This window comes from Canis lupus, chromosome 30 (assembly GCF_003254725.2).
Source record: "Canis lupus dingo isolate Sandy chromosome 30, ASM325472v2, whole genome shotgun sequence".
Lineage (NCBI taxonomy): Eukaryota > Metazoa > Chordata > Mammalia > Carnivora > Canidae > Canis > Canis lupus.
The window spans coordinates 5,014,332-5,040,414 of record NC_064272.1 but is presented as its reverse complement, the minus strand read 5'-3'; the positions used below and the strand labels follow the sequence as shown (position 1 = coordinate 5,040,414).

The window sequence follows — 26,083 nt, the reverse complement described above, 5'->3', positions numbered from 1 at the left end:
CTGACTACCTGGCCATTCTGTCTTGAGGCATGACAATAATCACCAATAATGGCTAACATATTATTTCTCCAAACAACAATTTTGCTGTAGGGACTTTCTAATGCGATAAGCTAAAAATTGAGGACCTCGTGGTATTGCTAGTGGAAGTGAAACTGGTCATATTTCCAGGCATCCTACAAATCACCCTACAAAAATGGGCTCTGCCACTGCTTATTCAAAAGGTGGCCAGCTGGAAGAGCCAAGCAGGTGGGCCAGTTCCAGGAGGGGGTGCTTCATGATAATGGTCATGAGGGTGGGTTGCTAGTCATTCATTTGAAAACCAAGGTGTATGCAAAATGCTTTGCGAGAAAGTGATATATGATTCACTAGTTTTTATGATTTTCCCTAACAGTGCAGTTAACGGTCTGAGGCTGTGCATACAATTAACATAATTTATTTGACAAATATTTATTGAGCATTTACCATATGCTGGGCACTGTGTCAGGTCTGGAATATACAGTGAACAAGAAGATACGAATCTAAGCATCTAAATAATTTGAAGTTGTGGTGGTTGTTCTACAGGAAGATACAGGGGAGTAGGAGAGAATATACTAGGGAGTTGAGATTTAGCTTGGGAATTAGATCATTGAGGAAGTGTCCTAAAGGATTAGTAGGAACTAGGTGAAGAGAGGGAGGCAAGAACTTTTCAGGTGCTGAGACGTGAAAAAAAAAAATGTGTTTTTTTGGTCTGAGAACTAACAAAGAGTACAGAGCGGACATAACCAGAGAGCCAGAGAAGAGTAGAGTGAAAGGATGTGGCAGGGCAAGCAGTGGGCACAACATACAACTTCCCGTGTGTCTTGTAAAGATTTCAGAGTCTATCCTAAGTGCCCCTCAAAAGCCATGGCCAGTGTGGGCTGGGCAAGGGCCATTTAATCAGCAGAATGGCAAGATTAAATTTCAAGAAATCATTCTGGTTCTTCTGGAGGTGAAATTACACAGGAGCAGGGGAAGTCAGATATGCAAGCAAGAAAAAGAGCTTGGACTAGAATGGCAGCAACAAGTTAGGAAAAGAGGACAGATTTAAGATATATTTTATAGGGTGATTCCAGAAGATCTAATGATGAATTGATTGGGCTCGGGGTTCTGTGGGACAGAGGAGGTGCCAGTAATTGCTCTCACATTTCTGGCATAAACACATAGATAAATGGAAGCACTAATGGAGATGAGTAGATTTTCACGAATTGATGGGATTTCAATAAGCATAAAACACAGGTAGTGTGAATGAATATAGGCTTCACCTAGTAATATTCTATGAAAATGGCAATGTCAATTACCGTCATCATTTGAGTTGTGTCTGTGTCTCTGTGTGACAGTGACTGTTTGTGCTTTGTGGAGAGGAGAGCAGGGGGCTTAAAAAGAAAAATTGCGAACAAGTAGGTACCTAAAATAATGAAAAAATGATCACTGACTAGTATAGATGCTGCTGGGGAGTCTTTCTGATGCAAATACATACCTAAGTTAGCTCTGCTTTCACCTCAGGAACAAAAAAAAAAAAAAAAAAAGAGAGAAAGAAAGAAAGAAAAAAAAAGAAAAGAAAAGCAAGGTTTCGAAAAGAAACACTGCCACCACAAGCTACAGATTCCATTGTTTCTAGGGAAAAATTCATTTACATCAAATATCTGAAGCTGTCAGTGCACACAAAGACTTTGAAAGCATTTGTTTGGAGCTAATACTGTACTTTCTATTTATATTCTAATACCTCGTCCACCCCCTTATGATTCTTTGTGAACTTGCTCAAGTTTTGGCTCTACTATACTTTTATTTTTTTTCCCCCGAGACACACTTGTAATCTTTACAGACTTGTTCCAAGAGCAAAGAAATGGATCATTAAAGAAAGAATGAAATGTCATTTGATGGTGTGCCTGCTGCTTTCTTTGTAAAGAATCTGTTCCCATAGCCATGTAAAAATGGAGATGCTGCATGCCATGCAAGTTAAGGACTAGATTAGATGTGGTCAAGAACAGAAAACGCATGTGCTACCTGGCTTCTTCTTAGGAGATGAAGTCTGAAGCTGAATGAAGCCTGCTATTTCTAATTTTTTTTTTTTTTTTTTTTTTTTTTTTTTTAGTGAAAACGATCTTTTTGTGATCTGTTTCTCAGGATGGTAAAGTCTCTGAAGATGAAATCAAATGCAAGCAATGGATGCATAGCCATCTTAAATAAATAATAATAACAAGAAGCTTTAGTCAAGTTAGGGCTACCAAAAATCATTATCTGAAATAATGAGACATTATCTGACAGGGTCATTGATCACTTGAAGTTCTGATGGTAATGATCTGGAAGACAGTTTATAAAATCTTCAGGCAATTATCAAATCTCAGGAAAAGAACATGTATCAAGGATACAGATACTTGTGCTGAGCACCGGATATTGTACGTAAGTGATGAAACACTAAATTCTACACCTGAAACTAATATTGCACTGTGTATTAACTAATTGGAATTTAAATAAAAATGTGAAACTAAAAAAATGAAGAAATAAAAATAAAGAGTATCAAGATTAGTAAGAAAGAAGGGGATATAAGAAACTGTACATATATCTATACATTTTTGAAAAAGAGAGAAAGATGAACCAGAAACTAAAAAGCTTGGTTCTATTGAAGGGGTAAGCGTAAAAGTGGCAGAAGAAAGGTGGAATAGGAATGAATCGAGATAGAGAGGGTCTGACACCTAGCTGAGAATACCATTTTGTATAGCTCTGAATTTTGGAACCATAGTATTAGTTCACATTTCAAAAAGATAATTAATTAAAATTGTCTAGGATATGGAGAAACCCAGAGTCAAATGCAAACTATAGCAAATAAATATGACTGTATAACTATATTTCAAATAAGCAACACAACCACACTGAAGTGGAAGAAAAGAACTACCCTATGTAACTGAGGAAGCAGTGTCCGGTTTGGACAGTTGGAGACTAAAGACCAAAAGAACTGTGCACAAACACTGTATTCACAATACTAAATATGGTTCTTCTGGGGATATGGGTTAGCAAACCTAAAACAACCTCACATGTAGACTAAAAATAAATAAGTAAATGTTATATAGATAATGAGAGTCAGGTTTCTCATAAGTAGAGAAAAGGTTACAGATAAGGAAAGAAAACTAGAATGAACCCTGTGGTTTTGGATGTGAGACAGAAATAGAAGTATGAACTCATGTTTTCATTGCATGCACACAGAAAGATATGGAAATAAACATAAATGTGAATGCAAGCTTGTATATACATATACAAGCTCTGTCCCCTTAGAGGTCCTGAAAGCAATGGTACCCATGGCCAACAAGCGTACCTAACACCCAGATCTTGATTTCTAACCACCATTCTTCAATAGTGGGAATAAACACCATTCCCTCCAATAAAGGGAAACCAGTCTCCTTAGGGAAGCGCACTGACTGGGAAGAATAAGATTATCCTGGAATAGCTTTGGTGATAAAAAGTAAAGAAGTGGTTAAAAGTGAAGGGAAGTAACACAGGGGCCAGTGTGAAAGAACTCCCAATGGCCAAAGCTGGAAAAATTTGAGCAAAAAAAAAAAAAAAAAAAAAAAAAAAAGTAATGATAGTACTGGATTGTAAGGCATAGAATAAAATAAACACCTAGAAGTCTATACTGATACAATTAAATAATTTTATAAATAAAGAAATGAGAAAAGGCAGCTCATCTGTGAAGAAGAATCCTAATTAATACATGTGAATGGAATGAAGGAAATGCAAAAACCACCATCTAGCAGACAAACCCAGGAATAATCATTGTAGATAAAACCCATCAATGGGTGCTAAAGTCATTAGATAAGAATTTGAATAGTTTCAAAGTATCTGCTCCAAGATATTTGTTGATTACAGCAAGAAAAATTATAACTTTATAATAGGGAAACCTGGCAAATACCGCCTAACCGAGTGATCAAGATTAGCATTATCAGTAATAAGACATATTGACATTAAGTACCCTGATATGGTGCATCATTGTGGCTAGTAGTATTGTCAAAATATATACAGCCTCAACCTAGTTATGAGCCAACAGCAGACAAACCCAAATTGAGAAATGTTTAACCAAAGAACTGTCTAGACCCTTCAAAAGTCTCAAGATCATAAAAGACCAGGATTGTTCAAGGAACTGTTACAGACTGGGGGACACTAAGGAGACATGACAAGTAAATGCAATATAAAATCCTGTATTAGACTCTGAAACTGGAAAAGAACCTTAGTGGAACAATTAGGGAAATTCAAATTAAGTCTCTAGTTTAATTAGTAGTGTTATACCCCTCGCAGTTCCTGGCTTTGATACCTGTACTACAGTTGTATAGGACAGGTAGAGGAAGCTGGATGAAAGGTACGCCGAAACACTCTATACTCTTTTTGCGACTTTTCTGTACATTTAAAATTATTTTAAAATAAACTTTAAAAAGAAAGGCATCAAAATAAAATATGTCCTAGAGTTAGAGAATTGTAATGGGAATATGAATATTGTAGAGGAAAATGAGTTATACTTCTACAAGATCCAACCAAAAACATCTGTGTTGTTGCTCTAATGAGTTGTGGAAAATCCCTCCATCACTTTTTATCTTAGTCCATAATTGTGTCAGAATAACAGTACCTCTGACTAAGTCCTTGTTTGTATTTGATGTCCTACATTCAATGTATAACTTCCTAATTTTATCTCTTGGTCTTTGTTCATTCATAAGTTTCTACTATAATAAAGATATTTCAAGGGAGTAGAAAACTTCTTTTCAAGCAGAGCACTGAGCTCCCCCTTCAAAGGAAAACCAGTTAAAACTCAGTTTCACGTTCCAGTTATTATTGTAACAAACAAATAAAGAGTCTTAAACCTGCAAGCAAAAATTCTTGAGAAAAAGAAGAAAGTTAGAACTTTTATCCCACAGAGCATTTATTTATTGGGGCTTTGGGAGACATAGTGGAAATAGGATAAATTAGTTATTTAATAAATAATACTCATTTGATTTATGTCAGATTTATTTTTTTACAGGATGACTCCATCAGTCTTGTAGTGAGATCAATGGTTTATCCAATGACTATTTTTTGAAACCTGCTGGGAAAACCATATAACAGAAGTAGTTTCTATACTTGATATTTCATGTATTCCCAAGATATTAAACCAGGATATGTAGATACTAGGAAAAGGGAGAGAGAACAGTCCCATATATCTTTTCTTAGCTCTTCAATCGCAATATAAGAAATACAAATTTATAGGAAGTAGCATAATACAAAATTTTCCCAGCAAGTACCAGTGAGACAGAAACAAGTTGGGTTGTGATAGCCACAGGATCCTTCTATGATAATGGAGTAAAGCATTTTCTTGAGTTTTCCAAGAGGGATCCTTCTTTCCAAAATCATCCTGTTACAATTGCTGATAATTGAATGGCTTCACTAAGGAATGAGATTCTCATTTCAGAAATATGAAATTAGAAAGAGATACAACAATGTTTGTGGATAATATCAGTGAATAAATGACTAATAACAAATCCTCTTTCCAAAGTTGACCATGGTAGGAAAGAGAGCCTCAACAGAAAGTATATTATCTCCGATTTAAAATATTATTTTTTCTCAGAAAATTCTGATTTCTTGAGAGAAAAACATTTCATCTTTAGTAAGTTTTTACTCAGTACCAGGCATTGTACCCAGAGCTTTTAGGCATTAATTCATTTAATCCCCAGATAACTCAAGCAATAGGTATTTTTTTTATTTTTTTAAATATTTTATTTATTTATTCGTGAGACACAGAAAAAGAGAGGCAGAGACAGAGAGAGAGAGAGAAGCAGATTCCATGCAGGAAGCCTGATGTGGGACTCAATCCTGGGACTCCAGGATCACGCCCTGGGCCAAAGGCAGGCACTCAACCGCCGAACCACCCGGACGTCCCACAATAGGTATTTTTTAATCCCCATGTTACAGATGAGTAAACTGAGGAAAGGGGAGCCAACCAAACTGGGGCAGCAAGGTACTTACTGCCTTAAAGAAAATAAAAATAATGCCTCTACTCCTAAAAATGACACTGTTGTCAGGAGGGTAAGTGCAGTTTTTAGTATTTTGAAATAACATATTTCCAAATGCATGTGCTTGTTGTAGAGGTACGTTAAATTCTCTAGGATGCACAAGTAAATCAATGATTATTGAGGAACTCATGTCACTAGTACTAATCCTGATGTAATCCTTTCAATCATGGGCCTTACTTCCAAAATAACATAACAACTAGATATGGAAGGAGAGATTATAGGAGTAAAGATGTATAGAAAGGTCAGAGCTATTCATTTATGTAACCACAGAACTTTTTGGGTTCCATGCTTCTACATAGGTTGAAGTATAATTTCTTCAACACTAATTTATCACAGTTTTTAAGTTTGATTTTATCATATTCATTTTTGTATGAATAAAAAAGGAACAAAGTATGTGTAACAATTACAATTTTGTAATAAAGTTTATAATAACATACGGAAGGAACATTTTGTTAAAGAACCAAGGAAGTTAAAAAGAAAACTGGAATTAGGTACAAAAGAGCTAGATAAGACCGGAGTACTCTACAGGAGACTAATCCTAAGGGTTTCCATGTCATGAAGAGGTATTATTTTACGTGTGCATGCATGTGTGCATGTTGTAGACAAGGAGGAGCCATCAGAGGATTTTAAAGAAAGAACTACCATATTTTTATTTTAGTGATTTCATTCCAGCTTTCACAGGAAGAACAGATTAAAGGAGTTGAAGCATGGAGTTGGGTAAAGAATTCACCTTAGTAAGAATCAATGGAATTGCTTTGAAGGATTGGTGTGAACAGAGACTTCTATGGTCTGGTGAATATTAGACATTGCAAGCTTTGAGAGAAGACTGATAATTATGGAGCACTGAGTAAGAATGAGCCTATGAAAGGGGGAGGTCAAAATGGCAGATGGGTTGTGTGTACATGATCATGTACGTGAGTATTTACTTAAAAGTCTGTAGCAAATTCACTTGTAAGAATCTTAACATAAATTAAATCCTGTAAAAAAAAAAATCAAATCCTGTAAAGAATGGCATCTGTCTTGAGTGTGTGGTGGGAAAGGTTATGATAATAGTTTTGACAGTTAATTGTTCATAACTACCATAAACATTTCAGTTAATTCTAAACACCAAATGTAGGACGAGAGAAGGACCTTAGTGACCACAGTCAACACCTTCATTTCACAGATGATTAAACCCAGAGAAGCTGAGCCTCTTGTTCGAAGGTGCACAGCCTTCTATTTCCAGTCTAGTTTCTAGAATGTAAGTACTACCACATGTGTATTCTCCCTATTTTATCAACAGAGAACCCTGAACATAGTGTGGTCAGGTGGTGCCCAAATTCATAAAGCAGAGGGGCAGCAGGGCTGCTGTTAGAAACCCCTCTTTCCATACCTCATTTGTTGACACCACCTTGTATGGGTAGTTACCTTACTCTTCCCACCTGCATAAGAGGGAGGTATGATCCATTTCACGCACAGTGCCTGACACGGTGATTGACACATAGCAATAACTGTTAGCTGAATCTAGGTTAAACAGTGAGCAATGGATGCCACATCCCAAACAAAGGTTACAGACAAAGCAGGAGTCAGAAAACAAGGATTTGTGAAATTCATGCCATGCAGACAACTCACCTGAATTATTAGAACAATAAACTAGGTATTTAGAGAACAGAATGAGATTGTAGTTCTATCAATCAACTGTTCACATGGGTCTAATACCTCATCATCTTTCATCCCTGACTTGTTTTTTTCATCCCTTTCCTTTTTACCTTGAGATAAACTTCTTTGCCGCTCTAGTTCTGAAGTTTAGAGCATCACCACTTGAGAAACTATTCTCTTGAAAGCAAGGATGAAGTTGAATGCTAACTGCATGTACTGCACAATCTTAGAGCTTGTCATTGTTTATGTTTCTTTAACAACCTTTTGACTTGCCTCTACATTTTTACCACCTTCTCTTGGTAGTAACAGGAACTTTCATAAAATTTCTTTGTTTCATTGTTTGCTATTTCAAGTCCCATTGTTTTGCTGTTATCTTTAAAAAGGTACATGATCTCTAAAGACTTACAATGATGATGTTTTGACGTTGTAATTTAACATGGCAATGTGGTCTCCATAATCTTTTAGCGACATTGTTTTACCATTGTCTTGACATTGTAAAATGGTCTCTCTAGACTTACATTTTGCCATCGCCTTGACATTGTAATATGGTCTCTATAGATTTGCATTGAAATTTGTTTTGTCATTGCCTTGATATCATAATGTCCTCTCCATGGACTTCTCTTCACATATATCATCCTCTCCAAAGACTTGCATATCAGCCCCATTACAAGAGCAATGTGCACTGTTAACTTCCCATTCAGGTGAACTGGGAATGATCTTTCATGGTTTCTACTTAACACTAAGTATCACATCTCATCAATAACTATTTTCAAACTCTTTTATCTCAACTCTTCCCAAATCTCATTCCTGATGCAGGGTTTTTACCAAGAAACAAAGTGGACAAATTCCCATTAGGTAAAATCTGCCTGCACATTTTTCATTTTTAATATTAAACTCACTCACTTTAAAAGCATTAAAGTGGAGCAGATCATGAGGGAGTTTTCATCTCTCTAACCCATAATAGGGACTATTTTACAGAGTGGATCCAATAGTACAATAGAGTACATTAGAAAGAGAAAATCCTGATCCTTTCTTTACTCACAAAATACTTTGGTAAGTTCTGTTCCCCTTTGTAATGTCATCATTTTTAATGCTTACTGCTTTAGACAGTGTCACTGCAGGTATTATCTTTCCCCATTATTGTATAACCTAAAAACATTAAGAGTATTTAGTATCCATATTGTCATCCACTATGCCACATGCATGCCTCAATGGAACCATTTTCCCTTAGTCACAATAGGCAAATCTAAACAAAGGCAAACTCATTTAGTATGATCATTTATTTCGTTCAGAAAAATGGAATCCTTTCCTTTGAGCCCTTTGGGGAAATTAAGGAATTTGGTAGGTCTTTGAAAATTGGATTGTGCCTAGAATGCAACCCTTGCTGGCTGAATGATCGCCCTCTCTCACTGTTATTGAAACAGTAGGAGCAAGTTTGTAACATTTGGTGAGTTCCTACATTGTGCCAAGCACTGTACCAAGTGCTTTATTTGCATTATGTTGATACTACAAACACATATACTGCATAATCCTCATTTCTCAATATCCTTCTTCCCCTTTAGGACCTTAAAGAACCTGCATCTCTGCTAGGGTAACATAGTTGTTACATCCTAACAGCGGGATTTAAATCCATTCATTTGAACACCTACCCAGAGATTCTTAATTCGTAGAGCATTTAAAGGGGGAAGAATCGTAGCTGAATTTCAATAACTTCTAACTGAAATGTATTGTTCTTTCAGTTATGAATACAGGCATAAAGCACAGTAGGATTAGGAGAATACCAGTGAGTTTGGCGCAAAGAGAAAGCACAGACATTTTTCTACATTATGACAGTTACTGCAGATTTCTCGAAAGAGCACTTATACTCATCACTATTTCAAAATTGCAATTGTTACTAGACCTGCCTCTAAAACCAGTTATTTAATGTCTTCAAGAAACACATATGTTACTATATCATAATTTGGCTTTTCTAATGTTTTGATAACCGTACTTCAATATAATTGGTTTTCTTCCATGATTTCCTTCCATGATTTTTCGCCATGTACAAACACCACCTATATTTTATTTATATAATGTTTTCTTTAAAATGACAAATAAGTGTTTTACTCAATGAGCTGTTTATAGAGAAAAAATTCTTTGTCTTCCTATAACAATTCATTATATTATGAAAACATTAAAATAAATAATGCAACTATTAGAATTTTCATAAAAACAATAGGTAGCTCACATTCCACATTTTCAGAAATGCTAAACTAAGGCATAAAATACCAGGTCTGGCACTATTCTGGCAAAGGCAGTCTGCTTTGCTAAAAGGTCAGTAATCGCTGAATGATCAGGAGGTTTCTCTGAGAGTCATTCTGTAAGTGCTTCACACAGAGCTCACGGCAGCTCTCACTGTAGAGAGCTGTAGGTCCACTGTAGGTCTACTGCGGGCAGTTTCCCTGTGAAGTGGAAAGAATCTGGCTTTGGAATCACATTATGATATAGATTCTTCTTGGCTACCTGCTGGCTGTGCAGTCTTGGCTAACTCACTCAACCCTAGCTGATTTATCTGATCTACAATATTCTAGTAAAGACTAAGACTCTGAAGATTCTACCAAAAATCTATTAGAACTAATAAAGGAACTCAGTAAAGTTATAGAATACAAAATCAACATTCAAAAAGGAGCTGTGTTTCTACACAGTAATAATAAACCCTCAAATGGAAATTAAGAAAATCCCACATACAGAATGTGAACTAGTACAGCCACTCTGGAAAACTGTGGAGACTCCTCAAAGAGTTAAAAATAGATCTGCCCTAGGACTCAGCAATTGCACTGCTGGGGATTTACCCCAAAGATACTGATGCAGCAAAACGCCAGAACACCTGCACCCCAATGTTTATAGCAGCAATGTCCACAATAGCCAAACTGTGGAAGGAGCCTCGGTGTCCATGGAAAGATGAATGGATAAAGAAGCTGTGGTCTATGTATACAATGGAATATTACTCAGCCATTAAAAACGACAAATACCCACCATTTGCTTTGACATGGTTGGAATTGGAGGGTATTATGCTGAGTGAAATAAGTCAATCAGAGAAGGACAAACATTATATGGCCTCATTCATTTGGGGAATATAAAAAATAGTGAAAGGGAATAAAGGGGTAAGGAGTGAAAATATCAGTGAGGATGACAGAACATAAGAGACTCCTAACTCTGGGAACTGAACAACGGGTAGTGGAAACGGAGGTGGGCAGGGGGTTGGGGTGACTGGATGATGGGCACTGAGGGGGGCACTTGATAGGGTGAGCACTGGGTGATATGCCATATGTTGGCAAATTGAACTCCAATTTTTAAAAAAAAAGGAAAATCCCACATACAAAGAAAGCATCAACACAATAAAATGTTTAAGAATCAATTTAACCAAGGAGACGAAAGATCTGTATACTGAAAACTATACTTAAAAAATGAAAGAAATTAAAGATGTAACTAAATGGAAATATATCCCATTTTTATTGACTAGGAGAACTGATATTATTAAAACATTCATGTTGCCCAAAGCTGTCTAATATTCAGCACAATCCCTATCAAAATTCCAATGGCATTTTTTTAAAGAAATGAAAGAAACAGTCATCAAATTCATGTAGAACCACAGAAGACCCCAAATAGTCAAAGCAATCTGGAAAACAAAGAACAAAGCTGGAGGTTCACACTTCCTGATTTCAAAGTGTCCAAAGCTATAGTAATCAAAACAGTATGGTGCTGGCATAGCATAGACCAATGGAACTGAATTTAGAGCCTAGAAATAAACCTGCACATATGTGACCAATTAATATTTGACAATGAAGCCAAGAATATGCAATGGGTAAATAACAGTCTCCTTAATACACGGTGCTTGGAAAACTGGATACCTACATGCAAAAGAGTTAAATTGGTCCTTATCTTACACCATACACAAAAATTAACCTGAAATGGGTGAAAGACTGAAACATAAGACCTGAACCAGAAAACTCCAGAAAATCTCCTTGACATCAATCTTGGCAATGATTTTTTGTGTATGATACCAACAGCACAGGCAACAGAAGCAAAAATAAACAAGCATAACTACATCAGACAAGGATGCTTCTGCACAGCAAAGGGAGCCATCAACAAAATGAAAATGCAGTCTGTGGAATGGGAGAAAATACCTGTAAACCATATGTCTGATAATATCCAAAATATATAACCTTCAGTTAACACACAAATGTTAACTATGTGAGGTGATGGATGTGTTAATTAACTTGGTTGTGGTAATCATTTCACAGTGTGTACATATATCAAATAATCATGTTGTACACCTTAAATTTTATTTATGCAATTTTATTTGTCAGTTATACCGCAGTACAAGTGGGGCGAGGGTTGGGGGGGCTAAATGCAATGCCATTCCAAGTGCCTGATTCCGATTAAGTGCCCGCAGAATGCTTCTTCTCTACACATTCCCACTTCCCACCACTTTTTTTTTTCTTCGTTAGTAGGTTATAGAGAAGACTACAAACTGAACAGAAAGACAAATGATTTCAGTGATGTGGTATCACAGTACCATGTCCGAAAGGTAAAGACTCAGCTTTGGATGGAGCCTAGAGTGCTTAGAAAATTCACCTTGTTCAGAAAATCTGGATTCCAAATTCCTATGTCCACATATTTCCAAGTGACCTTGAGCCAATGGACTTCTCTGAGTATCAAGTTTTCTCCTCTTTCCATTAGAGTGATGTATGATGCACACAACTGGCTTATTGTAATAATTACATCAAAACACATGCAAGAGTACTTTGTCTAAGACACACAGGACAATCTTACGGTACGTATCTGGCATGAGGTTTTCTGAACTTATTTGTGACTTTTATGAATGGCTCCAAGTTATCATAGCACTCATTATTTTACTAGACAGTAAGGCAAGTTGTTTACTAGACAGTAAGGCAAGTTGTTTCTACAGTTTCTGTCCTTTTCCTACAGTATTAGATTATAATTCTGTTCTTCTTGCTCTGTGTTTATTACTTTATTTATTTATTCCAAAAAATGTATTGACCGTCTCTAATATTTTAGACTGCAGAGCTGACAATATTAGCTAATGGGAAGATCATACACTTAAACAGAACTCAGTATGTGTCAGACACTATTCAGAGCGTTTCATGTGTATTGAACATTTCATCTTTGTACCAATTCTATGATTTCTAATCTGCAGATGAGGAAACTAAAATACAGAGAGGTTAAGTAATGTGCTCAAGGCCACCCAGCTAGTAACTGGCAGAATGAGAACTCAGCTGATGCAGTCTAAGTCTAGAGTGTTCTAATCACTACCTTATGCACCTCTCAAGACAGACAAGATGAGTATCACTTCCTCCTACATGGGGCTTCTGTGAAATAAGTGCACCCTAACTAGCAGCAGTAAGGGGATAGATAGAGTTTTGTGGTTTCCTGAGCATTTTCACAATAGTGTTCCATTCAATTTCTTCAGTGGCTCTGGAGATGGGGAAGGTATTAGCATCTTCACCATGCAGATAAGAAAACATGGGGCATTTGGGTGGCTCAGTTGTTGAGCGTCTGCCTTTCATCAGGGCATGATTCCGGGGTCCTGGGATCAAGTCCCGCATCAGGCTCCCCACAGGGAGCCTGCTTCTCCCTCTGCCTATGTCTCTGCCTCTCTCTGTGTCTCTCATGAATAAATAAATAAAATCTTTTTTAAAAAAGGGAAAGAAAACTGTGACATGATTTTAAAGTACTGAAAAAAAATTGAGAAGCAAAGACATCAAGTTGAAATTTTAATAGAACAAAAACATCATTTTCTGGATGTTCTCCTCTTCTCCTATAATACTACACAGGCATGTTATGAAAATCAAATAACACAATAGATTGTAAATTCCAAAGATATGTATATTACCTCTAAGAAATAGTAGTGGTAATAGTATCTGTTTCAATGCCGGCAGAAACCTGACTCTCCATGTGGACTCTGTCTAATTTAATCTGGGACCATCGTCTTCCTCATAATAACTTCAAACCCCAAAGATCCTATTCTGGCCTTAAACCCACAGACAACTGTACAATAGAACCCTCTGCTGGCGTAAGATCATAGGGTATTTCAATCAGCAAATGACAGTTGTCTCTTGGTCAAAAATAGAAGTTTGAACTCCAGACCCAACCCTGAAGCCAACCTAACATGAGAAGTGGTTCAGCTGCAAACCTCTGGGCTTAGTGTCTTCATCTTCAAACTAGCTGGCAGAAGGAATAATATAGTCCTCTTCCATTTTTCTACTTTTTTCTTGTGATATGTCCTTCTTATAACTCCCACCCTCTGACCCTTTGTGCCCATATACTATTTTTGTTATCATCTTCTCTAAACTCTACCAGAGGCACTCATTTAATACTTGTTTTATGATTGTCACTTGTCAGCATGCATTTGGTATAAAGGGAATCCAATTTTTCTTGGGAATGATGACATTATTAATCTAATGATTTCGTAAAAACTCAGGACACTGGGTTAATATTCTTCATTTAACACCCTAGGTCTGTATATTGCAATGTTACTACTTGGAGAGGTTTTTTTATTTCAGAGGTAAAAATATTACTAATATGTATGGCCAAGACTGGAAACATTGTCAAGATTACATGAATAGGAAAAGTTCTCTGATTCAAATTATGTAGGAAAAAAATTCATCAGCTTTGTCCATTTTGTGAAGTAAAAAGAGCATAGGCTTTGGAGTCTGATAAGTCTGAAGTCTGAGTCACAATGTACTCATCTGTAAAGTGGAAGTAATATCATCTTTATCACAGGGCTTTTCAAAGGAGAACTGAAATCACAAGACAGGACCCCTGTGCACAGTAATTGGGGCATAGTAGATGCTCAGTCGGTGTTCGTTTCTCCCTATACCTCCTGTCTTGATTGAAATCTATACTCAAAGGTTCAGCATTCCACTCACCAGGATTTTTGGACTTTGTCAGATAAGAATGTTCCTTGGTTTAGTATTTTGAGGGCAACTATAATGATAAACAATAACCAACATTTACTCAAGTATTCAAAAGCAATTGATTTTCCTTGCTTAAAAAAAAAAAGTCACCAAAAGTTTATCAACTTGCAAAAGCCTGTTTCTAAGCACCTCGCCTTCTGTTGGGACAAGAGGTGCAAAATTATGGCTCCTGGGAAGCCTGGGTGGTTCAGCGGTTTAGTGCCTGCCTTCTGCCCAGGGCATGATCCTGGAGTCCTGGGATGGAGTCCCACATCGGGCTCCCCACAGGGAGCCTGCTTCTCCCTCTGCCTGTGTCTCTTGCCTCTCTCTCTGTGTGTCTCTCATGAATAAATAAATAAAATCTTTAAAATAATTATGGCTCCTAATATTTATTATGACTTATCCAACATAAATCACCAGCAGACTTCTGCGAGGCTATTAGTTGTAACAATACTGTTGTGTATCAAAAACCTCATTCCAGTTTTTCCTTGACATTTATGTAATTCTTTTTTTTCAAGTTGAAATAAAAGGCGTACATATTAGACTCAATGCCAGCTTTGTCATTAATTTGTAAGTCTTGGATAAATACCTTTTATGGGAAAAAAAAAACCCTAACTGAAACTAATTGTCCATTCAATATATAACATTAATCAATTAAGGATGACCCAGAAGTACATCCATATAAGCAATAATTGTTCAATGTCTATGCAAAAATTAAAAACAATAGTATTGAGTGATAGGAAGAGCTTCCAAAAACAATTGTGCAATAAAAAAAGCTCCTTGTGTTAGAGCTAAAGTTTAAGGTTAAAGTTCAAGTTTTCATTCGGCTTTACATGCATGGAATTCCCAGTCATATTGACATAGGGAGAGCAGAGTATCAGTCAAAATCCACCAGACAGATGTGAAAATTGAATTTTTCCAGTAAGCTCTAATGTAAAAGGAAATGCTAGCACATTGCAGGGCAATGGAGGAGGAGGGTTGCGTGAAGACGAGAGCTGCAGCTATAGCAACGTGGGAAACTGTGATTATAAAAATCAGAGGACAAACTGTACTGATAAGGATGAGTAAGGGCAGAGGAATTTTCTCCTAATGATTCAGATGTTGGAGACTAAAATATCCCTAAGAGATAAGCCAGTCTTTCACCCTCTCTACCATGTAGGTCACAGTGTCCGAGCAGAGAAGGCACGCTATGACTATGAAACCCAGCCTTGCTGGGACAGCCCCCTTGACATGAGCAGGGTTGCTTGCCTAAGAAATTCATTGATCTTAGGAGCTTCACTTATTTATTCTGTGGGAGAATAAACATGATCAGAACCTCATCTTACTTTCAAATTTCTTACAATATCATATGTGTTCTAAGAAGCATGAATACCTAATTCTGTGTGGGATAGAGGCTGGTTGTGGTGACTTGAGAAATAAATAATAACTAGCATCTGGATAGTCATGGAATGTTCTACTTTTCACATTGTTTTCTCATATATTATCTCATTGAACCATCTCACAATTCTGCGAGGTAGGGATTTTTAATGTTACTCCAGTTCTGTAGATAATGCTCATTGTGGTTAGAATTAGAGCCATGTGCACAGTCACACACTGAGTCTAGGGTCCGGTGGGGACTTAAATCCTGCTTGCAGTGTTGTTTTTAAGTCTCATGCTACTTTTGAAAATTCCATGCTGTTGCTCATATTAACATATGATTGCAGAGTTTTTTCAAGGTTTTTTTTTCTCATTTAAGTTATGCGACTACCCTATGAAGTAGGTTTTATTATCCATATTTTATTTATTTTATGGGTGAGAAAACTAAGGCTTTGAGAAGTTAGTATCTTGTTAAAATCTCACAACTGGCAATAGAAGAGTGAGGGTTGTTGGCCAAGGTCTTTTGAGTGTATGATGGCTATTTAAGAACTCAGAAGCTGAAAATATTATTTCTGACTACAGTAAGTGACATTTTGCTGGGTCTTGAAAGCTATTTAAATAAGAAGACGTGGGGCAGCCTGGGTGGCTCAGCGGTTTAAGCGCCTGCCTTCAACCCACGGCATGATCCTGGTGTCCTGGAATTGAGTCCTGCGTCGGGCTCCGGGCGTGGAGCCTGCTTCTCCCTCTGCCTGTGTCTCTGCCTCTCTCTCTCTATCTGTCTCTCTCTATCCATCTATCTATCATGAATAAATAAATAAAATATTTTTAAAAAATAAGATGTTGGCAGAGAGGGGAATAACCCACCTGCAGGGGCCATGTCAAACAAAGAATGTAGTAGGTCACACAGACCAAAAAAGCAAGAGTACAGGATATATTGGGATATAAAATAAAATCAGTCTGGAGTCATTTGGTGTAAAGTCTTAACTATCTTTTCCAGAGATTTTATCTTCTTTGGGCAATGGGGAGCTTTGAAGATGGATGATAGTGTATTTTTGTTAATTATTCTTTGTTTTGTTTCTATTTTTAATCTAATAATGGAACAAGAATGAGCTTTTGAAGGAGAGATTGAAGTCAAGGAAGCAAGTCTGAAGATCATTGCAATAGTGTAGATAAGCAGTAATGACATTATCAATTAGGTGTTAACAGCAGGAATGAAAATCAAAATGATTATCCCCCTTTTGCAGATGAGAACGCTGAGGAATTAAAAAGAAAAGTTTCAGATGTATGCAGAGTTTCTCCTTCATTATCATAAACAGCTAGCAAATACTAACTTTAGCTAAGCAAATACTCCGAAGCATGCAAAATCCTTAGCCTGAACACCCCTACCAGCTTACCTCCCAAGCCAAGACCTTTAACTCCGGATACTATTCACCCCGATTCACACTGTTCTCTGTGCTATTCCACAAATTGAGCCTTCTGTAATGGAATCATTTTCTCCCCGAGAACACTTGCTCAATCCTCCCACAAACCAGTTCACTGCTGAAGAGCCCCCATGTGCAACTCTCCCATCTGTTATTGTGTTTGTATCTATCATAACATTAATCACATTGTACTAACACTTTATATATTTGTCTCACCTAGAAGCCAAAAGCTAAACTGTCATCATCTTCATGTCCTTCTAACCTTATATATTTTAAGGATCCCATGTAATCTATGAACATTTCGAGCTTCTATATCATTCATAATCATAGATTATTTGATTCTGTGATACAGAGACATAGTAAGTGAAGAAGATGTCTAACCCACTGGTTTTCCAGTCTCTAAAATGACATAGCTAGGGTATGGTTTGGGCCAAAATGTATTTTTGAATTAAAATTTAAACCTAGAAAGGCTATATGTGAAGAGATAGAAAGAAGACCTGGATTCGTATATGTTCAATTATTCAAATGGCTTTCATTTTTAGAACTCTGCTTCTCCACCCTCCCACCTTGTTGCTACCTTGATTCACCTCTTGCCTGCCCCCCTTGTCCCTTGCCTCAGACTGATTACCTTACCTCCGCCTCACCTTACACCTTATTTCTTCCTTCTTGCCTAGGCTGTCCCATGACCTAATTAGGCAACTGAGCATGCAGCACTGCTGCTGCCTCTCACCCACAGTGGGGGTCTCTGAAAACACCCAATTCCTTGTCTTGGATGGAGACTGCAGCAGTCCAGGATGGAAAGGCATTTTGTTGCTACGACAAATAATAATACATTGGGAGGTGGGAAGGTGGAATACATTGGAGTGCATTTCCTGGAAAGGTTTTTCCCTCTTCATTGCTGGTATCATATATACTTTCATCAGATGAACAAGGATATGCAAAAATGAGATGTGAAATGATTCAGACATTTTTGACAAAGCACCATGCAGATTAGACAAAATAATATATTTAAAGGGAATATATACATTTCAAACCAAGTTTCATGTGTTCTTTACAGATTTCCCATTGTCCACTCAGATGCCAGGGACAGATCATGCATAGCAAACATCAAGGTGCATTGGTTCCTGCTGGTCAGAAGATAAAGGGAATCCATGAGTTACTTAAGTTTATTGGGCCCTTTAGAGAGAGCACTAGTAACATATTATTGATTTTTAAGGAAGTCAAGATTGAGTATATATTTTACTTGATTCAGTTTATGCAAAGCTTCTAAACTTGCAAACGAACAATACTAGGTCACAATCCAAAATATGAACAAAAATTTGAGAGGGAAAACAAGACTTAGGATAAGTGTGTTTCAAATTCCATGTACTCTGGAAGGAAGAAGTTTTATAAACAATGTGAGCAAGCTCACCATCCAGAATCTAGGCAACAGTGATTTATATAGGTTATGTTAGTATGACTAGTAAGACCTTGGGCTCTGGAATTAGAACTAATTGATAAAAACCTGGGGCCTTTCTTTTGCTAGGCTTTTGAATTTAGGAAAATTTCTTCACCTATATGAGCATCTATTTTGGGAATAATACAAATACTTACCTTATAAACTTGGATTACATGGTATTAAGTATATAAAGTGTGTTAGTGGCTACAGGGTAATGTATGTAGATAGATACTGTGTAAATATTATTAGTGTTACTTCACTGGCTTTTAACTTTTCTAGGAATTGCCATCATAGGAAGACAGCTATTATTTCTTTTGAATAGTCCCTCGTATTATTTATGTATTGACTAACTTCTGCATCTACTATAAATGATTGATTAAATAACCTATAGGGTCAAAAGAAACTGTTCAAAACTCAATGGTATCATATAGAAAGTTCTACTGCTTGATATCCTGGTGGTCTGCAATTATTTTCACTCCTCTCATAAAAAAGTAGAGACTAATTCCTCTCGTCTTGAGTAGAGTTTGGCCTTAATGACTCACTTCTATCAGTGGAATGTGGCAAGGACACTGCATGACCTCTGAGACTGCGAATGAAAGTTATGGCTCTCTTAGCATACACACATACTTTGAGCCCTGGGCAGGGAATCCATGCTGAAGACCACATGGAAAGACCATTTAGAGACAGAAAGTGCCCAAGGAACCCCAGGCTGTTTAAGCCCCTGCATCAACCACCAGACATGAATGAATGAATGAATGAGTCTTGGATGACTCCAGGGTCTATCTCCCTGCCCCCGCTAATAATGAATGGAACAGAGAGAGGTGGGATGTTGCCATCCATCCCTGCCCAAATTGCAGATTCATGATGAAAACCAGTATTATAGTTTTAATTCACTGAGTTTTGTGGTGGTCAATTGTGCAGTGATAGTTTTTGGAAAAAAAGTGAGCGATTTGTGAGCATCTGTGTATATGAAATGTTCTGCTTATTAGAAAGCTTGCTTTATTACATAGGTTCCAAACTTTGTCCCACTTGAAAATTTGACTATGTGTCTCATAGTGCTCTAAAAGAGACTGTTGAACAATTAGCACACAACAGCACTTCCCTACAAATACATATTTGATAAACCACAGATATAAGATATCTTTTTTAATGAAGCACCGTGTTCAAAGAGATCATGTAATGTTCCATATTTTACTGTAAGATGATACCAGTAGTTCAACTTGCTGTTTGCTTCCCCCATGCTTTATAGAACTCTTGTTCAAGGACATTCCCATGACATCTTGTAGCTGCTTGATTATTGCTTATATTACATTGTACTTTGATTACTGCTCTGTCTTCCATTCCTACTAAACTATTTCCTTCTTGATAGCAGGTACTTTTTTGTTATTTATTTTGAACACTTAGAAACTGGCATGTCCTCAATTAGTTAAATATGCATGGATAAGAGATTTTTTGGCCGGGTATATAATTTGGAGTTTTTTCTGATAGATATAGATCAGTAGTTCTCATTCCAGAAAGACTGAGGTGAAGGCCATATTCCCAGCAATTCTAACTGAATTAGTCAAGAGAGGAACCTAGGTATCTGTGAACCTAGGAACGGTGAATTAACAGTTCCCAAGTTAATTTTTCAAAAAGCTCTCTTGTCATAACATAACTAGCAATTGCCCTTCCCTGGGCTAGTCATGTCCCTAAAACTGTATCTACACAGAAGCAATGACCTAGAAGAGGTCTCTTTGGAGGACAGACTTGATTAATTTTTATCTCTATTTGTCATTCATTGATCAGTAGCCATGTCATTGGGTATTTGAAGACAGGAGAAGGAGAAGCGGCAAATGTAGTATCCAAAAAGAAGTAGACCTTACTACAACCACACACTTGGGTTGCTTGATTGGGTTAAACCAACCAGAATGTGTTGGCTTGCCAAAAACTCTAAATCAATTGTGATACCTAAGGGAACAGATTGGTCCTTTTTTCTTGTTTTTAGTGATTTTATTTATTTATTCATGACAGACACTGAGAGAGAGAGGCAGAGACAGAGGGAGAAGAGGCTCTATGCAGGCAGCCTGATGTGGGACTCGATCCCAGGACCTTGGGATCATGACCTGAACCGAAGGCAGACCTCAACCACTGAGCCCCCCAGGCATCCCTGCCTGGTTCTAAAACAGCTTCTAATCTATAATGGTTTTCCCTATCCTTGAAGTGAGTGCAAAAGAGGGGGAAATGGTAAAAATGTTTTAGGCCTTTTAACTTGATCTTAAAAAGCACTGTGGTGGAGTCTGAAGGATACTGACTATTTTAACATCCAAAAAAACCCGAACCCACCTGTTTCCTTTATTTAAACATCCTGAGTTTTGTATTCCCATATGCTTTTATTTGCCTGTTTGTCCATTTTCCCTTTGGCAAAATAGGCAATTAGACCCCTCTCACATAGGAAAACAAATTAAGCCCTATAGAAATAAATGAATATAGAACATAAGTTAAACATAAGAATATAGGAGCCAGAAAAACAATAAGGTATAGCTGAACACACCCAGGCATGGACATCCCACAGCTATCTTAGTACTGCAGAGCTGTGGTTAATTTACTTCAACTCTGTTTCCTTCAGTTTGCTCATTTGTAAAATATCAACCCAATAGCCCTATGATTAAAACTAGCAAGGTTCGGGATCCCTGGGTGGCGCAGCGGTTTAGCGCCTGCCTTTGGCCCAGGGCGCGATCCTGGAGACCCGGGATCGAATCCCACGTCGGGCTCCCTGCATGGAGCCTGCTTCTCCCTCTGCCTATGTCTCTGCCTCTCTCTCTCTCTTTCTGTGTGTCTATCATAAAAATAAATAAAAAAATTAAAAAAAAATCTTAAAACTAGCAAGGTTCTCCAGTCTAATCAATAGAAAAACATCAGAAAAAATCCAATAGAGGAGCATTCTACAAAATACCTGACCTGTATGCTCCTCAAAACTGTCAAGGTCATCAAAAACAAGGAAAGACTGAGAAACCGTCATAGACAAGAGAAGCCTAAGGAAAAATGACAAGTAAATGGATCCTGGATGGAAACCTGGAACTGAAAACAGGCCTCAGGTAAAAACCAAGGAAATTCAAATAAAGTAGCGTCTTTAGTTAAGAACAATGGATCGATATTGGTTTAATAATTGCAACCAATGTACCATACTACTGTAGACATTAATAATAAACGGGAGAAACTGGGTTCAGAGTATATGGGGACTCTCTGTCCTATTTCTCAATTCTTCTGTGACTGTACAACTGTTCTAAAAATAAAGTCTACTTTATAAAAATCAAACGAGTAAACATACATAAAAGCACATAGTTGGTGCTCACTCCATAAGTGTTACATCTTTTCTTCCAGACACTGTGGACACAGGGACAAACCATTATTGATGTCCTCCTGTATCTTTTCCTGCTTCTTAATCCTTCAGAAGATTCTGAGGGATATGTGAGCCATCCTCATATTTTCATTCATAGGTTACCAGGAGTAGGAATGCCTATACTACTTTAAGGTTATTTTAATAAGATCTATGACATAGTTTCTGCCACATGTAGAATAATTTTTGTTGGAATCTATTAGGGTCTTTTTGATCCAGATCCCCCCAAATAGCCTTACAAAGCCTCATACCAATTCAGTGTATCAGTAACTTCCCTTGTAAATTCATTTTAGCTCCTTGCAATAAACTTTGATGCATGGAAAGGATTTTAAAATTAGGAAAATTTAGGAACAAGATATGTGTTTCTAAGAAATTTTTTTTTTTACCAATACAATATAAATACAAGTACAAGCTGTCCAAATGTCTTCATATGCCTAAAGGAAAAAGAATCTCTTTTCTTTTTTCCTTTCTTTCTTTCTTGCTTCCTTGCTTGGCTCTTTAGAAAAATGTTTCTTCTTACTTCACTTTACAGGCTCTCTTTTATGGCACCAACAACTCATGACTCAGATTAAATAATTAAAAACTTGAGTTTTTATAATATAGGGTAAGATATGAAAAATTAAAATCCTGTTGTTTTCCCAAGTTATATGACAGACTTTAATGTAAAAATGAGATAGACCTTTAAGTAGAATTTTACTTTGGCAAGTAAGAATCCTAGGCAAAACTCACTACCTTGCTTTGCCACGACCTAAAATACCTCTGGATTTGTGAAGTGGAGTAGTATTTTTATTTGCATTTTCTATTTTAAGTTCTTACAATATTAAGGCATAAGATGCCTCTTCCTAAACCAGGAAAGGTATTCCTGAGTTTATCTTTATTTTTCCTCCCTTAAACAAGGTTGCACATAAAATTTAAACTCTTTCCTCTTGAGTTTTGATGTAGAGAAATGCATGAGGAGTGCTAATCCGAGGCTTGTCTAAATTCCCAGTGTGCTGGGATTCAGATTCTTACCTCTGAGGTCTTTGTCGGGCAGTGTGCCCAGTGAGTCTCAGCCTAGGACTTAAGATTCCTTAGCTGCGTTAACACATTTGAAAACATTATTCTGATCAGTAGTCTGTAAGTGCCTTCCTTTTTTTCAAGTACAAGATGGACATAATTGAATATTTACTACATCTTAGAGAAGTGTGCAGCTTTAGGAACCCTGAAACGTTTAAGAGGCTCAGGTGAAAGATTAAAGAATTAAGTGTACCAACCTTCTTTCTTAATTTTGATCTAAGTGGGTAATATTCAGTGTGATGTAATACGGCAGATTACATAGCATAAGTTGGCATGTTGAACAGAGAATCTCAAAAAGCGCTAGATAGACCTAAACTGAACCCAATCGCCTACTGTGTTGGTATCAAAGATTGTTAGGGAGACAGTATATGTAGTATTTTGTAACTGCCTTCCTTTTCTTCAAAAGAAAACCCTCTTTCTTATTTATTGGACTATTCTTGATGTTGAATAATTCACTCATTCCTTGTTAAAGCTAATAAGAAGTGAGCATGAAAAGGAAAAAAAAAAACCCAAAATTCTAACATTTAAGACTGTGAATTTACTACACATATGTAAATAATTTCCTAGATAGCCTTCAAGGGGCAAAATATTTTCAATATAAACATATAAAAAATTATATGTATGTGTATATATATCTCCCAGACTATAGCTATTATTTGGTTAGCTTCAGGGCAATCATCCTCATAGTTCTTATGTTATAGCATTCAGTATCATTTTTATATAAACCTCCTCCTTTAATGGGTTTAACAGTTCTTTGTATTTGGATTATAATTTATTTATTAAATAAAAATATTTTTTATTCTAAATTGCCTAATAGTACTGCAAAAGAGGATTGTTGAGTGGAAAACTGCACCTTGTTATTTTGATATGCTTAATAAGTTATATCGATTGCAAAATTCTAAAAAAGGAAAAAGATAATCTACTCTCTGATATTGTATGTCCTTTGTTACTTCAACCATTAATATCTGTGAGCCGCTGTCAGTAATTTCTTTAATGAGATTATTGTGTTTTTCTTTTAGAAATGTAACTGTCAGGCATTTTACATTTGTCCCTACTAATAATTCCCCAGGCCTTTATTAAAGAGATTTACAGATTTCTTAAATCCACAGTCCTGCATCACCCTGATACCGACTTCCAATAAAATAATAAATTAGATTTTATTCTTCGCCTTATCCTTACAAATGAGCAAATAAAAAAATGTTTACTGAATAAGCTGTCCAAAGCCAAAATAAATCTTATGCTTCTCCTTCTCAGGCATTTTGATAGCTATAAATGAGCATCTACTTGACATTGAATAAAATGACCATTTTAGCATTATACATTTTTATAAAAATGAGAACTTCATAATTGGAAAAGAAGCATCGTGGTTCAGGCACTTTTCAAAGAAAACGTCTAAAGATAGCAAATTAATCAAATATTTTCTCAACCACTTTTTTACTTTTGGTAGGTTTGCCTAAGAAAACATGCTAAATTTGCAAAATGCTTTTTTCCGATTCCGACTCACTTGAGCAGATCCGTTTAGCTAAGTAGCTTAAGACATATGATTTAGAAATATTTTCAAACATCTTCACCATAACTACAAAATAATCAGATGTTCATCATTTAAAATGAAATGCTAAACTGTTTGGAAATATTCTCTAAAACCAGCAAAAATCACAAGGCAGATGATTTGGCTCTCAGTGTCTTCCTCTCTACCTGCGTTCTTCCCTTTTTCTCTCCATAATGCCATGTTGTAGTACATCCTTCTTAGCCTCCAATCAACATTTCAAGCACTGGGATCATGTTTGATATTGTCAGATGGCCTGGAAAATTAAAAACCCAATTAAAGGCTCAGCACGCGGGTCAGCTCTTCTGCATATCAAAAGGCCTCCTCTGGCTATTCTGCTCAAATTGTATCTGTTAACAGCTCACTTTGCAGAAAGTGAAATAGCAGAGCGTTTATGAGTAATAAGTACTTTCCAGCTGATACATTTCAAACATAAACCACTTTCATGGCCCCGGCAAAAAGTACAAGTCATAATCAAATTGTCAATTTTTTCCTGTGAGATGCATGGATCTATTGTAACTGTGATTGTTAAAGAAGGAAATGCATTTTATTCACATGTTGGGGAAAAAAAGATGCACATTTTCCCTACAATTAAAGATTTTTTGTCACTTTTTTACTGCCTTTCCTTTACATTTCTAAATAGTTACTATAATTGATTTTCGGGTTGCATTCATTTTTTTTTTTTTTTTTGGTAGGAGAATCGTTTATAGTTTTTATGTAGTGGAAGAAATGGTTGGAGTGAATAGCATTTTTGTTTAGCGGGGGTATTAATGTTCACCCAAATGTTTATAATGTGAATGTGCAAAGCACTAAAAGCTTTCGAGCTAAATGCAAATTAGTCGAGCACTCAAATGACATTTTTAGAAGGAGTTTTCATCTGTCAATGTGGCATAATATTAAGTCGAACTAAAGTCACTACTTGAGCTACTGGCCATTTTGAAAAAAAAAATTTCATAAGATACCAAGGTTGACAGAAAAGAAAACAAACTACATAAATATTTTTCAACATATTATATTAACCAAGCAGCTGCTACAGGATTTCACAAGAAGTTAGCATATAATGTCTCCCCTTAGAATATATTGTGAGTGTATGCAGTGTCAAAAATCTAAATCCCTGGGTTTTGCATAATGCATTAAGGTCCACATCTAGACAAGAAAGATTTTTCAAAGAAATGTCATGTGATGAAATAATACATACTCCCTCAGTTAAAGAAAACAAAAATAATAGTGATAATAATCCAAAAAG

At 36.6% G+C, this 26,083-nt stretch overlaps 1 long non-coding RNA gene across 1 annotated transcript in view; it reads left to right on the top strand.

Annotated features, from left to right (window-relative positions):
* LOC125754064 (uncharacterized) overlaps window positions 1-26,083 on the top strand; it is a 121,569-nt gene that overhangs the window by 75,433 nt on the left and 20,053 nt on the right. Inside the window, exons 3-4 of the long non-coding RNA XR_007407355.1 lie at window positions 7,213-7,287; window positions 12,176-12,501. This is a non-coding gene — a long non-coding RNA (uncharacterized LOC125754064). The remainder of the gene's footprint in view (window positions 1-7,212; window positions 7,288-12,175; window positions 12,502-26,083) is intronic.